The 16,072-nt window shown below is 38.4% G+C and overlaps 1 protein-coding gene across 11 annotated transcripts in view; it reads right to left on the bottom strand.

The window, feature by feature from the left end:
• Nucleotides 1-16,072, bottom strand: part of TENM1 (teneurin transmembrane protein 1) — an 854,834-nt gene that overhangs the window by 509,387 nt on the left and 329,375 nt on the right. For all 11 annotated transcript variants that reach the window (XM_080553265.1, XM_080553267.1, XM_080553268.1 and 8 more), the window contains one exon: nucleotides 11,746-11,850. The gene's annotated coding sequence lies outside the window, so the exon portion shown is untranslated. The remainder of the gene's footprint in view (nucleotides 1-11,745; nucleotides 11,851-16,072) is intronic.

Below are 16,072 nucleotides of genomic sequence, written 5' to 3'. Positions count from 1 at the left end.
GCAGGAAGGCTTGGCTGGGTCTTCTGACATCACCGTCCTCCTCCCTAAACCAAAGAAATCCCTACAGGAGGAAAACTCTGTTCCTCATTAAGAACATCTTCATCAAAAACCGCATGAGTCAGGAGCTAAAGCAGCGTTTGCAGCTGTTTTTACCCAGGCAGCAGAGTACCGTCCTAACACACTGGAGTACCCCTCTAATTAGTCCAGCCTGGTAACTCAGCTGCAAAGTTTTGTTTCCCAGGTTCCCTCGGAATCTAATTAGGGTTGTCATCACCCTGCTAATCAACACTAATCACGCACTAACAAGGAGGCTCCTTGGTGCCGGCCTCTCCCTCGGGGAGGTGCAGGTTGCACTCAGTTCTCCGAGCCCTGAGCACAGGCGAGCTGCCCCGCACGAGCAAGTGAGCCTCCGAAGGGAAAAAATGCTTTCATAAGCCTTCCAAGGCAAAAACCCATCAGGCTCCATATAATAACCATTTCCTAAATGGTGGTTGCACGGCATAATGATCCATGCTGCACCAAAATTAAATGTATACTCAAAGACTTCATTTGATTTTCTTTCTTTTCTAAAAGGAATATAAAAGACTAGATATGGGATTTGATGAGCCACAATGCTTGAACAGAGCAGCCTCAGAATTAAGAAATGATATCCTAACAGTCTCATAGTACTAAATCACCACGATCAGAATACTGCAGACAGCACAAGCAGCAGTTACCATCTGAGCAGTAGCATAAAATCATTTGTGTGCGGACCAGGAGGTAGTTGGTCTGTGGTGATGGGAGAAGAAAAGCCCTCGACAACAGCCTCACATCCTCCTGCACGCGGCTGCCTTGGGTACTCTCTCCTTACCATGCTCACAACGTGCAAGCGATGAGGCAGGAGAAGCAGGGCCACCCCCCAGCACCTGTTCTTCACTCGGGGTTTGCTGTCGTGCCGGCAGCAATCCAAGCAGAGATTGCATTGTTCCTGTGATATGCACTGCAATGCTGCGTGGGGGAGCATTGCTAACACAGTAAACGCAGGGGGACAAATCCCCTTTCTGAATTATGCTGGCTCCAAAACGGCTGGATCCAACCCTAAATCTCCCCATTAGAAGGATTCACAATAGGAAAAAGGGATTTTCCTGTGTTTTCAAGACAGATGTGTATGACCAGGATTAACAGAACTATCCAAATGATTCTGAGAATTACAGTATCATTTTGTTTATAGTAATCATTTTGAAATCTTTCTTAGTTTCAAGACAGAGGATACAAAATTCAGTGATGATGCAGGCCCACACCATTTTTATGTTTTAAGTACTTGAGTAAATGTACATGAGGTATAAAATCATATAGCAGATCTCTTTCACAAACAGCTTATCATCCAACAAGTTAGGATAGAGATTCAGCGAGAGCATGTGAATGTGTAAGGGAGATTATGATGGCTCTGGGAAATACCCCAGAGTGTAGGGACATAAAATGGTAAAGAGAAAGCTGTTAGAGAAGTATGGGATTATATGAGAAAAGAGGCAAATCTTAAAAGATGAAAACCTAATTGGAGAAAATAGGCAAAAGGTAAGTAGGGTAGATTAAATGAGCTAAGAGAGAAAGACAAATTATGTCAGGACTTTGAAAGATGCTTTAACTGCTGAAATCTGATGCAGTCAAATTCAGCAATGGTGCAGAACCCCTTACAAAGAAAAACTAATCATGTCTAGAGTTGTGGGAATGGAAGATTTCTCGTCAGATCTCTACAAAACAATTGTCAAGCAAGGTGAAAGACAGGGAAAGAATAAAGAAGAGGCAGAATTTACCTGTATTAGAGAATGAAAACCATAAGGTTCATGTAAAAATGGGCAGGAAGAAAAAGCAGGTAGTATGTAAAGCCTGGAAGGGGAATAAAAAGTGCAGCCATCAATGGAAATCAAGAAAGAGGTAGCTGAAAAGTCCAGAGAAAACTTAATGAGAAGTCCCATTTTGAAAACATAGCTATGTAGTCACACATTTACTTTTGAACTGTTTCTTTTCTTCATTGTTTCTTTCTTTTATCTTGGTTTTAAAGTAGCTTGTCAGTATGGTCTCCAAGTGTTAAAGAAAAAGCATCACTTGTACGAAAGAACTGAGTCATTTCTGGAGTCTCTCAGATTTATTATTATTATTTCAACAGATACCTTCCTGCATTAAAACAAATCATCAATATCTAATTGATAATGTATTACATCTCATCTGTCTTTATCTCTATTTGTTCCAGGCAGAAAGAGAGAAAACAATACCATACCTATAAAGAATGTTTTATCTACACGCGGTCTCCCTCTCCTCCTCCATTTCATTTGTTAGAGTGAAAATTTTCGTGCCATACTCCGCAAATACATGCTATATTGTACAAAATTGATACTTTAGCCTTTTTCGTATTCTCTTTAGGATAACATGAGCCTAGTGTTTCTGCAGATATATTATGAAATGATTGATTCTGCAAGAGCATTCTTTCATACTTTTGAATGTTTTAATGATACAAAAATTAATTGAGTTTGGAAATTTCCATCCTTTTCTCTCTCCTCTCTCTGTGGGGAACATGTTTTTTTTTTTTTATTAAAAAAAAGCAATCACATTTCAGCCATTAGTGTTCTCACTGAAATTGCAAAGCATCACACTAAATGTGCCAGCACCCCTTTGACAGACATATAAGAGCACCTACTCGCTAGTGCAATGCAAAAAGTTAGTGATTATATATACTGAAGTGATTGAGACAACGACTCTAATGGAGGAAAGAAACCTTGATTAATAACAAGTGCCACTAAGAGAACAGATTGTTTTATGAGGAATGATTCACAACGAAAGTAGCAGTAGGATATGTCCTTCTCTACTGGCTGAGAAGTGGCAAGAATAAAAATGCAGACGCCTGAGTATCAGTAACAATTTTTCTAGAAGGATTTCTAAAATAAGTTTCTAGAATACAATTTCTCCTCTCCTTAATTTACAGGCTGCAGATGTATCAGAACATGTGTTACTTGCTTATATGTTTCTGGAAAGCTCTTCTATATGCAGCTCTGTGCTGCGGCTTTCATGGTTTGTACTTAATGCATGTGAAACTAAAAAACATGCAAGGTGATTTACCAGAAATCACTGCACCTGTATTTTAAGTTAGCATACTGTTTCCATAAATTAAATATCACACAATCTCTGAATTATGGAGGTTGGCAGGGACCTCTGGGTCCCTCTGGTCCAACCCCTGCTCCAACAGGGCCACCCGAAGCAGGGTGCCCAGGACCACAGCCAGACACCTTTTGAAGATCTCCAAGGAGAAGACCTCACAGCATCTCTGGGCCACCTGTGCCAGGGCTCCGTCACTCACAGAATAAAGAATTACTTCCTGATGTCCAGGGGGAACCACCTGTTTCATTTTGTGCCCATTGCCTCCTGTGCTGTCACTGCGACCCACTGAAAAGAGCCTTGCTCTGTCTGTCCTCTTTGCACCTTCCTTCAAGTGTTTGTATGTAACAGAAGCATCCCAACTACTTTTCGAAAACGTAATGGAGCAGGTGGGCTGTACACGTGTGCACACAGCGTAAGCTGTGACAACCACCAGTAAGTCTGGCATCACCAACAGCAGACAATGAAAAAACATCTGAGCTGCTACAGTGTGCAGTTCTGGACATAGACCTAATCAACCCATTCCATTGCTTCTATTTAGTTTTTTATATATAAATTTATACTTATTAGAGTGGAATCATCATAGGCAGAATTACTTATTTGGTGCATATTTTCTAGTAATCTCTGGGGAATGAACAGATCTGCTTTCTTAAGAACTACTGTCCCAGCCTCTGTAGTAATAAAACTGACCAAATATATACATACATTTTTTTCTCTGAAAAGATCAAGATTATTTGCTCCACAGCAAATTGTTTCAGATACGATATTAGCATACAGAAGCTTGAGAAACTTATTTTGTGGGGAAAAAAATCTGAATGCAAATAAATAATTAGCCCCACCCTACTGATAGTGTTAAGAGAGCATCATTTACAGACCAATACCTTGTAGGGACAGCACTAGTTTATGTTAAGAGCACAGTAAACAGCTGAAGTTAATGATGGAATATTAAAGAATTTGGTAAACAGACTGCAATTGGCACATTTCTGATGCATTAGGCTTTGCTCTGCAGAGCACTCGAACACTCTGGCTCTGAATCAGCAGAACACTTCAGTGTCTTAACAGTATAATTATACCAATAAGTATAAAAGTCATTCCTCCATTGATTTTAGTGGTGTGACTCAAATCTAAGCACATGCTGTAAGTATTTTCCTGCATAGTGACCTTTACTGTCCATCTAAGCAGGAGTGTACTTTTAATTCTGTTTGTAGCTACTCCTGACTTCAAACTGGAGCTGTACACATCCCACCAACATCTCTACATTTTATTTTGAAAACAAGGTAATAGGAGTCTTTCCACCACTCTTTAAAACAGAGCTTTCTGCTGCTGTAATAAAACAGACCAGTAAGCTCAATAGAATGGAAATAGGAATTGGGCAAAATCCATATTGATGACACTGTATTATTAATAAATTACCTTCTGTGAACTTTCCATGAATTATTAAAGCAAATAAATCCTATTTTCAAGTGTTATAGATACCAGATAATTTATAAATATGGGATCACTGAATTATAATTCAATCTTTTCCCTGATCTCTGTATTTCCATTTCCAAATTGCTTTTAAAATGTCCATGTGGTATTATTGGCTATAGCTGTTTATATATGAATTGGATTTCTCCTGCTCCAATGCACTGTTGCCAAGCCCAACACAAACCTGATGCACTGCAGGCACCACAAATGGCTAGTTACTTATCCTGAATCCGTGCTCTACAATGAAGTGTTTCTTTGCACCACTCTTTACAAGAGGACAAACACATCCCCTTCTACACCAACACTTTGAGTTATTCCTGTCCCCCACACCTGGGAGGGCAATGAGAGGGGAAGGGCAGGTGAAATGTAAATGTGTCTGTCAAGTACTCAAAGCACAACTTTCACTGGTAAGTAACCTTTCTTTCTTCTACAAGTTCTCCTGCACTCTAACAGCTGACGGCTCCCAGCAGCTCTCCTGCCATCAGAGCTCTGGAAGAGGATCTCAGAGTGCTCAGAGTACGCAATGATTACAGCAGCACCCTGCCTAAGCGAAGCTGGGGGTGGCACAGCACTGAGCAAAGGCACGGCTAAGTGTCCAGCATGCCGATGTCCAGGAGCTGTTGCCTGAACTCTGGTAAAAGGCACTGAGAGAGGCTTGAAACTCTCCGTTCCTGCTTGTACAGCCTGCCTGCACGTACACAGAAATCCACTGGACAGATGCTGTGCAGAAACTGCAAATTTTGTACATCCCACTAATGGAAACTAAGAGCCTGGGTGACTGTAGTGGGTCTGGACCTGTGCAGCTGAAAGCCCTGCTGACACCAGGGATGTAAGATAAAACATCTCCCCAAGGGGGTTCTGGAGATGTCAGGGAGACCAATCACCTGACATCTCAGATTTACCCAAGTCGCTGGCCCTAGCCTTCTTGATACTGTAAGGAAGGAGCCACTCTGCTAAAACAGTATCAAAATTTCCAGTATTACTACCTAGAAATGCGTTTTATGTTTAAAACATAATGTAAAACCTCCTTAAATGAAGGAATAGAAAACACAGGAGCTCTTTGGCTTCTAAGCCTACAGCGAGCTTAATGGAAAATACTGTGTATTGAAATGATCTATTTTTATTCCAGCAAACACAATTTCTCTTTTCTGCCTGCTGTGTTTCAGATACAAATCAAAATAAATCTGCAGTAATTAAATTAAGAGCTTACACATGCTGTTTTGGTTTGTTTTTGTAAAGTTTTTTTTCCATACTTGATACCTCTTTATATTTTTCAGCTGAATTTAACATGCGTACCACAAAGGACAGTACCACCAAGACAGAGGTATGTTAGCACCGTTCATATTTTCCCACCTACACACATCCTGACCTGTAGCAGCTATTCTTTTAAGTAGTGAGCTTCTGGAGTTCAAAAACAAAAAGAAAACCACATACAAAACCACCACAATAGTGTGAGATTACTGCAGCTCTAGTTTTAAGATTTGGAAGAATGCCTAACAAGGATTAGGATGAGATCAGTCTCCTTAAATAGTTTTATCTAAATCTCTGGAGGCAGAACTTGAGAATATCATGCTAACACAAAGCTAAATAAGTTACTATCCAAGAGAATCTCCAAATAATTTTTCTGAGAACAGAGAAGAGTTGTAGTAGAGGTTGCTGCAACCACAGAGAAATGATCAGAATATTAATTCTGATGTTATCTTTGCTCTTAACAAAATCAAATGATCACTAAAAGACATTAAACTCTTATGTGTAGCCTCAAGTAAAGTTGAACTTGGACTGCAATCTTTTAGTGAGCGCATGCTGTCGAGGAACAGAGCAAATGCTGCCCTCCTCTGCCTCACTGCCCCGACCCCAGAGTGCAGCGAGGCTTGGGTGTGCACAAAGGCTCAGAGCAGCAGACCTTGAAACAACCATCCTGCGGCAAGCCCGTGCTAGGACTGCACCAGTGTTAAGAAGAGGCATCTTTGAGCTCTCGTGCCTAAAATGTTCCGAGTTCCTCCAGCAGTGTGTTATTTCTAGCCTTGCTGTGCACTGACAGCCTAAGAGAAGGACAATTCAGTGCTGGTTCCCTTTTAAGCAAGGCAGCATTCAACAACCACAGCAATGTTCAAATAGTCTGGGGGACTACTGTTTGGTGCCACAGGCCCCGCTTGTGCTGGAAAACATTAACGAACCAGCCAGAAGATAAAAAGAACAGGATGTGAACACTTTTGTGGAAGTCTAAGTAAGACATGCTAAGCAGAAGGCATATATTTAATCGCTTATTGACTTTTGATGTCTACGAAATACATCACAGAATCACAAAACGTACTCACATGATCCTTCTAATACTAATAGGAGCACACACTATTTACTATATGTATAGAAATGGTAAATAGTGATCAGCTTTATCTATTCCAAAATACACTTTATCTGTAAAATTATGGCATACAGGCAAGAAAACAAAAATATATTAATACCCTAAGCATCTCTGGTCCTTGGTCAGCATTGATATCTACTGAATTATTCATTTTATCTTTCCTGTTACTGATTCACTGGTTTATAAAACATGTTGGAAGAAGTAAGAAACATCTCTACCACATATGTGCTTTTCCTAGCCTAAACTCAGATAGATGATTAAGCTAAGTTAATACATCAGTGATTTCTAAAATGAGACTTCAAAGATAGTAAAATAATTTGAATTGCATAAGGATACATTTTTCTTAAAGGACAGAACTCTGGATGATTGCAAGCAACTGTCTCCATGGTGAGTTACTGAGAAATTGCACTGCTGGAATCCTATAGCAACTTCTACTTTTTTTTTTTTAATTTTTTTAAATGTATGTAATTAAAGGAGTAATGGCATTTCACTGCTTGATAGTTCCAGTTCTAAGAACCGTTTTAATTCTGTCCTTAGTGTTTTGTTATTATAAGTAACAACAAGGAAGATATGAGATCACGATTCAAAAGACAGGGTAGACGTGCATGTGATTTACAGTGCCAGGCAAGGTGAAACATGTCGCCTTGGCATTATAGATTGCCATTGATAACAAATGGAGTTTTTGTTGTACACAAGAATAAAGGATAAAGCATACAACTGTCTACTTTGCTACCTCGAAAACTTACACCAACTATACACATATCCTGGAATTACTATGACACATATTGCTAGCACATTTGTAGCCTGTGAAAGGTGGAATGAGGTTCCAGTAAGACAAGTTAATGAGACTCGCCAGGCACTTTCGGAAAATGGATAATTCAGCAGCTCTGTCCTACATTAAGCCATCTTGGCTAGGAGCGGTAAATACAGATTAACAGTTTTATATTAATAGACAGAGGTAAAATTTGTAACTGTAAAATTTGAAAAAAATACATAATGCAGCAAGGAACACTGCACTTAATATATTTTACTCAGAATGGGGAAAAAGAAACTGAGAAAGAAAGAAACAGCCTGTCAAACACAGCTAAGGCTTTGCCATTTGTAGTTTGAGCAGCTGTTTATTTCTCCTTGTCCTTAATTCACAATTATTTGTCTAGGCTTTCTATAGTGTAAAAGAGATTGAACATCAAACACAATCATTGCAAGAAAGTTTCTATATATAGGCAAGGTGACTACTGTCATTAGAAAAATGATTTTATTCTCAGGAAGTTGAACAAACTTTTATTTCCTCTCCAGTTAGTGGCTTTGTTTCCTTTTCTTCAGATTCTGTTAAAATTTACATCAAGTTAATAAAAAGCTCAAGATGGACCAGAGCCCTGATTGAAGAATCAAAACTTTGTCTCAAAAAGAAGACTCCAGACCTGGGAAGCTGCAACTCATGAACATTTTTGGAAACAAAACTTCTCAGGTGTCGAAGAAGGTCCGCAGAAAACAGCCCAGCACAGGGTTGGTTAGTTTCCCCTGCCATAGTGTAGCTGTTATCCATTTTTATCTCAGTTTACAGGTTCCTAGGACTGATTGCTCAGGAGCTTACTGTAACACTTTATTAATGTGTGTGAATTGATTTCACAACCTTAAACGAAAGTGAATAGAACAGTATTGTTGCAAAGTATTTTTCATTGATTGCCTAGAGATTCCCAGCAGTCTCCTATTTCACTACAGCAATATTAATAGAGAGTCTCTGATATAAGAACCAGTAGAAATGAACGTTTAAGATCCTCAGAGTGAACCATCCACTATATGGAAGAGAACCCTCTAGCATTTCAAACAGCATTATATCTGAAATAGAAAGTGCGAAGCATGCTTTATCTTTTATAGCTTGTAAATCCAAATGCATCTTGAAAATTTGAATACTTTAAATATGCATTATACAAATTATCCAGGAAATCACATTTCATCTTGAAGGCCTGTAATACTATCAAGACTTGGCAATGGCTAGGAGCCGTGCGTTGACATATATTGCACCCTCTTAAGGACTTTGCTGCAGAACCCTTCCCTGATTGTACAAGCTAACAGGAATTAATAAAATAGCAATGTAAGACATGGCTTATAAGAGTGATGTCTAATCATATACCTAATATAGCTAATAACAGAGATTTCGTCCATGGTATAATGTTTGTTACTGTTCAATAAGAACAATAAGCTGTCCCGTAAGTAAAATAAATGTTTTTTTTCTATTTACAGTTGAAACTGCAAATGTAATAAACCATAAAGTACACAATGCCTAGCAACCATACATACAACAATGCTTTATGGGCTTAAACATAAAAGCTATAAACTGAAAATAAATGTTCCTATTGCTGCAAGATTGAGCCCCTGGTTTTGATATCAAATATTAGCATCTTACAAAGAAACAGGCACACCAGCAGGAAGGCAGTCTGATTTCTAGAGTGGAACCCTGCATTCACAAGTTTTCTCCTTTGTGGATCTTCCCATCTTTAAAACACTTCTCGAAGCTTGCCACATTAATTAGGTCTGTCTCTTTCATAGACTGTCCTGGAGGAGCTTACTAAGTGGCCTTCCCCCAGGGCATATTAAAAATCTTCTTTTTTTTCCCCCTCCGCACAGCCAAGTATTTTCACTATAATCTCAGGAAAGTAATTTTCTTTCAAAACTTCCAATTAATACCAGTCATTGGACTTAAAAAAAAAAAAAAAATCAGTCAAAAAATTATCAGGTAATGGATAGAAGCGCCCAGCCATCTCACTCATATATGTTACTGTAATCATATAAGCCTTTTTTCCCACTAGAAACCACAACAAAAATTTGACCATTTTCAGTACTGATAGGAGCACCAATTAAAAAGCATACACAGATAGCACATAACTCATTTCAGGTGCCAGTTCAGCATACCATCTTTTTAAAACATCATCCACACTCATCATTGTAAGGCTTTTAAGTTGTTAACATACCTCAGCAGGGCTCTGAAGAAGCAGGAAGGTTCTCAATATGTAAAAGTTAGTTTATTAAACAAGAAAATATTGAAGAATCTCTAAGGCATTAAATTTGAGATATCTATCTACTGAAAGAATAGCTCTGAAATAAAAATATAAGACACCAAAAAGAAAGGTGAAGACCTACAGATGGATCAAGAGAACTTTTTTCAAATTCCATCAAGAATGGTTTAAGTTTGAATTTTTTTTTAAATGGACCCTGTCTGTAACTAGTTCTATATATGGACCCCATTTTCCTCCCATAAACAGTGCTAAAAATTCGTTTTTGAATTATATAAACGTTTTTGTTTCATAATATTTTCCAGTCTTAAAGACCAATACCATGAGAGCTGTTTTGTAGCTACTCAGCAAATGGATTGCTCAAATTCTGTAAGATCAAATATTAGTCAAAATGGGTTTCTGTGACTGTCCCCAGCTTTTAGCAGAAATGATATCCAAGATGCACAATGCAGAATGCAATTGTGCTGTAAGGCACAGCTGCAGTAAGATGGGATTCAGAAACCGTTAGATTATTTGGCAAACCCACAAAGATTTACACCCAGCATGTCCAACAATCTACATATGTCAGAGTAGTTTCTGATAACAATTGCACAGAAAATATTTTAGGAATGCTTGTAACAGCCAGTTATGTATATTATCAACTCTATGTCTGGAAGTACAACTGTCCCTCAGTGAACATGCTTTAAAAACTACACCTACTAAAACCAACTTTACTTATGGCTGACAGCACGCTCTGACGATGCCAGTGAGATTTTTCCAAGCTAATGATATCCTTTATACAGCTAGAAAAGAAACATTATAAATGTTTTTCCTGAGAGAGACTGTAGGTAACACACATGCTCAACAATCCCAAACCAAATGCATGATATTGTATTTCGAAAAGCAGAGAAGCCAACAGGCTTTCTAGACTATCGGTTTTCATATGAGGCGGCTGAGTAGCCACCGAGCCTGAACTGTACCGGCTGGGATGACTTTTAACCTGGCCCATGGCAGAAATCTGAGAATGCAGAAAGGACTGAATGGGGAAAATGGGAGTGAGATGCTGATATTCTCTTTTGTTAAACATCAGCAGTGACTACAGAGGTGGCCACTGCAGGCTATACTTTCCATACTCAAAAAAGGCTCATGTTTTTCAGACCATGTCTCCCTTACATCATTATCCCATCATGGCTAATTAAATCATTGTACTACTCTCTGTGTCGTGTCACCTCTAGTTCTGCCTGTCTTGTTGTATATTACTGCAATCCTAATGACATAGCACAAGTAGTCAGTTCCAGGTACTTCAGAAAGATCCATTATCAACAGCAAAGGACATCGTAGCTCTAGGTGCTGAAATGGGAAAGTCTTTTAATACAGCACCCAATACCTATGCATATCTGGAGAACATAAATCTGTACTGACCTCAAACTGAATTTTAAATAACTTCAGAATTGTTAATTATATTCATAAGTTTAGCATCAAGATGTCAAACAATCTTTTAAAGGACTGCACAGTGCAGAGGGTTGCATTCAGCAATTCCAGAGCTCCTGTTCCTATCAGTCACCTGTATCCTGTGGCCACATCAAGAGTAAACCTCTCAAACAAACCACCCAACCTTCAGCACATGCAAGAACATAATGGTAGTTATAGACCCTTAGTATTAAGATGCTTAACATGAACCTATTTAGCTCTCAACAAAATTTTTTAATGTCATTGATCCTGGATTTTTTTAAAGCTACTTTCTGTTCCTTTGACAGATGTGCTATGCTGCATTTCATTACTTTCTCTCCTTACCTCGTTCTTCTTTTGTTTTAGATAAGTGATGAGGCTTTCGGAGAAGATTAAGCACTGGCAGGCAAAGCAATGGCCCAAACACGGTTTTAATTGGAACCTCAAATCCTGCGGAAAAAATAAGAAATTAAACCATTAATAATTTAACTTTACTAGCAGAGTGAGTCCATGTATCCTGTTTTAGGCAGCTTTTAAAGTATTTCTTCGTATTTGATTTCAACAGGTACAAAATGTATTAGTCAAACCACATTAGAAATAAAATCAAGATCTCAGTGAGGTACGCACAGCTGCTTAGAAGTGCTACCCCAAGTAGTTCTCACATAGGCATGCAGTCTACCGAATACTAGTAATATGTCAGAATTTACTTAAGCCTCGTGTCTGTAAAGAAAGCTTTCTTCTCTAACATCTAAAAATCTTCCCATTATTGTATAACATGTATAGTATTTTCCTATGCTGCTACAATACACTCTTGCCCCGCGAATGCTTGACAGAGTGCAACCATTATATAGCAATATGACTCAAATGCAACCAAGACATAATGCTAAACAATTCAAGCTTCAAGACAAAAGGTAGTGAAAGAAATTTCATTTCTGTTGAGATTGGCAAAGGCTCTAAACATAAATACCTCCATAAAAGTAAACCATAAAAGCAATTTTTTTACAGAGTCAGAGGTTATGTGTTGCAGTATTGGGCAAGCGGCAACCAAATAGCCAACAAAATGAAACAACTTGGCGTATGAGCAGCTTATTTCTGAAAATGAGACGTTCTTGCATTAATAATTTTTCTTCAGGTATATGTTAGAAAAAAATCACACATACTTCACAAAATACCTTTAAACTTTTTTTCTGAGAAATTCATTTTGTATTTTAAAAGACCCTAGGCCAGGTTCTTATAGAGAGTAACTGGCATTGATCCAATGATTTTGGTGGATCAGCAGTAAGTTGTACAAGTAGCTGCTAATCCAACCAACAGAGTTGAAATTGTCTACATTTTCAAAGGCACGTCAAGGGAGGAGGTGGCGTTTCATTTTCTTACTTGGCTGTTATGGACAGCAAGCATAAATAAACTTAATTTGGGATTAAAATTGAATTTATGGACCATGAACCTCAGCCACACCAGGCTGCTGGAATTCAAAAGGCATTTCGTAATAGGCAACTGGTTATCATTAGGTGTATTCAATTACATTATTACCATTATTCAGTGCAGTAAATATATCTAAAGCCTGTGTAGAAAGTGGCATTTGGAGCTGCTGTAAGAGCATGTACTCACAAAAGCACCTTTCAAAATGATAGTTTGGATGAGTAGTACTTTTATATTTTATTGTTAAGTGAGGGCTGCAGGCTCTCAGGGTGGGGTGTGTGTGTTGAAGTCTAAATAAGTAGAACAGTTGGCAATTTAACAGTTTTATTATTTTTGTAATTAAAATTTCTTTTCTGGACAACCAATTTACTCAAACATTTCTCTGAATACTCATCAGTAGAGTTTCTTCAAGCACAGAGGGAATTTCTGGTCAAGATGAGGGTAAGAGAAATAGAAAACCACAGTTCAAGTCTGTAGCCTGACCAGTTTTGGAGAAACCTTAAAATCTTTCCCTAAATAATGTTCTTCTTTCGGAATTCTACTCAGGATCCAAGTCCACATAAGTCCAAAGCTTTGGTCCACAGTCTGACTACGTAGTCTACAGTTTCCTTTCAAGAGTGTCTACCCAAAGACAACACCACGTGTACGTGATAATCTGCTTGCAATGCTCCTTGGGATTGAAAGCAGCTGCAGTTGCCTTGCACGGCACAGAGATTAGGTTTTGTCCTAACAGAACCTGCAAGGACAAGGCTACATCTCCCTGCATCATACTCATCTGCCCATTATGTCCTCCCAGAAAGCAGAAGCGGGAGATCACAGCACTGATGCACCACAGAGGCCGTGCAAGAGCCAGTGCAGATCAAGCACAGTTGACGAAGCACGATTAATAACCTTGGCACTCAAGCAAGTCTGAACACAGTGGTTCAGATGAGTCTGTATCATGTTTTCCAGTATATCTGGTTGTACTCCTGAGTTATCAAGGCCTTTTCCACCACCCAGGTTTGTCAACCTTTCCTCACCCGGCTACATAACAAAGAACAGATAGATGTTATCGCTTGATTAGGTGCAAAGTCAGATGAAACTGACTCAGTGAAAGTTGCCATGGGTGCTGGGAATGAATTTTAACCTAAAGAGATGGAACCAAAGCAGAGGCAGCCTACACCATCAGCTTCACACCAAAAGTCCTGCTATTCATATAATGATAGACTTGCAGATTTCTAATGTTCCACAGCTGGGAAGCAACTGATGTTCAACACCAGCAATTTAGCCCTAGAAATTTTTAGAGGTTTATAAAACCGCTTTTTCTCCAGAAATTCAGAAATGAGTTTGAGGGGAAAACAGGACATTTCTTCCTGAAAACAATTTTAAGTCTAAATATCACTCCTTCACTTCTTTCTCTATCAATAAATAATTTTCAACATAACTACTGGGCTTTTCTACATACATTTCAAAAATATCTTAAACTGCAAGCTCTCCAAGCAGCATAGCTCCTTTTAGAAAAAAAGAACATTTAAGTCAGTCATTCAATAAATAGCCATTCAAAGGCATTACTAATGTTTCACAGGAGGCAATTTTAGAGCCTGGTGTTCTAAATGAGGCCCAGGTACTAAGTCTCTGCCTAATTTAAAGAATGTATCTATTTGTCTACGGAGCTATAAAAATAACAGATACAAAAATAACAACCACAATAGCCATCATTATAGTTTCGTAGCCAAGCCTGCCAGAAACAAGAAAGGACAATATCTTATCTCGAACAGTAAAAACAGGACAGCATGGCAGTTTGTCCCCCTCTGGAAATGTGAGAGCCCCCAGGGCACACAGATTGTGTGCTGCACGTGAGGCACAAGAACACTTTGGCTGGGATCCATGAGAAGGATAATTGAACAAAAAAAATAATCAAAATTGTTGAATAGTTTGACTATAAACATACTAATTGATGCTTCAGGCACAGGAAATTCAATAAAATGGTGAAGCATACAGTAAAACAAATCTCACAGCGGTCTTCAAATTAATTCACATTCACAGAAATATCATAAAGATAACTAAGAGAGGGGAATTAACTCATCTGACTAACAAACTCCATTTATTTAGAGAATAACCACGTTGCTTGATTTACTGCCAGCACGTCCTTTACTGTTCCACCAGTTGTACATGTCCACTTGCTCTTATTTTACATCAACCAGATTTTTCAGTATTTGGAAGAGGGCCACGCTTCACCAAATCATGATGTACTACAATATTAAATTTATTCTAAGTTTGCTTTACCATGATGAATATGTGCTTGGAATGTAACAAGAGAAGAAATGTCAGCATTTCCTCCACAGCATGTGTTTGTGTAAGAATATACTTGAAAGAAGTATGTGAGAGCCTGACATGTCCTTGGGGTATGAATAAAAGCTTGTAAAAGAAAATATTTCAAAAAAGACAGCTCTGACTTTAGCCACCACTGGGGACAAGGGATATTTCACCTAAAACATGTCAGTCATTCATAGGTACAGCTGAAATCATACAGAGGACATATTTTAAAACCTGGTGATTTACATAGAAACCCCAAGCCAGAGACACCCTGTGGGTGACAAAAACGACACAAACTTTAACTGTAGTTTCATTTTTCATAATAATAGTGAGCCAAACGTGCTCACTTCAAATTGATAAAACTAAATGATAAAGAAAACTACTATTTTTGGGGAAAAAAGTCCAGGGTAAGAGAGAGAAAACTCCATGTAGAACATGATTCCTTAGCGGAGAAGACATTTCCCTAGGTTGTGCTCTATCTAATGCCACATGCGGGCCACACTAACTCAGTTCTGTAGGAAAGGACTGAATTTATTCAAAGCTATTGAGATTTGTAACATATATGTTTTAAGTAAAGCTGACTTTTAATTGGGTCTATTTCATTAAAGATATTATTTCCTACGCTTCAGAGTCTGTTCCATTTTTGTGAATCCCCTTATTTCCTTTCTGACAGCGAGACAATTAACCGAGTACAGAGACAAATCCAGCTATAACTTGCAGTATTTCTTCTATGTAATACATAAAAAATTTACACGAACTCTCATCTCATCCAAAGTTATCATCAACAATTTCTTAAAGAAATAATAATAATAGATTGATCGAAGTGTGAAATCCTAATATCTGAAACATGAAATCTCTCTCCGTGTTGATCAAGTCCAGTTCCAGAGCCTAATTTTTCTTCTGCATGGATGATTCAGTATCCTAGAAGTTCAGGACTGAAGTTAACACTTTCCAA

Source organism: Anser brachyrhynchus (genome assembly GCF_964034855.1).
Source record: "Anser brachyrhynchus genome assembly, chromosome: 13".
NCBI lineage: Eukaryota > Metazoa > Chordata > Aves > Anseriformes > Anatidae > Anser > Anser brachyrhynchus.
This window is presented reverse-complemented; position numbering and strand designations above follow the sequence as displayed.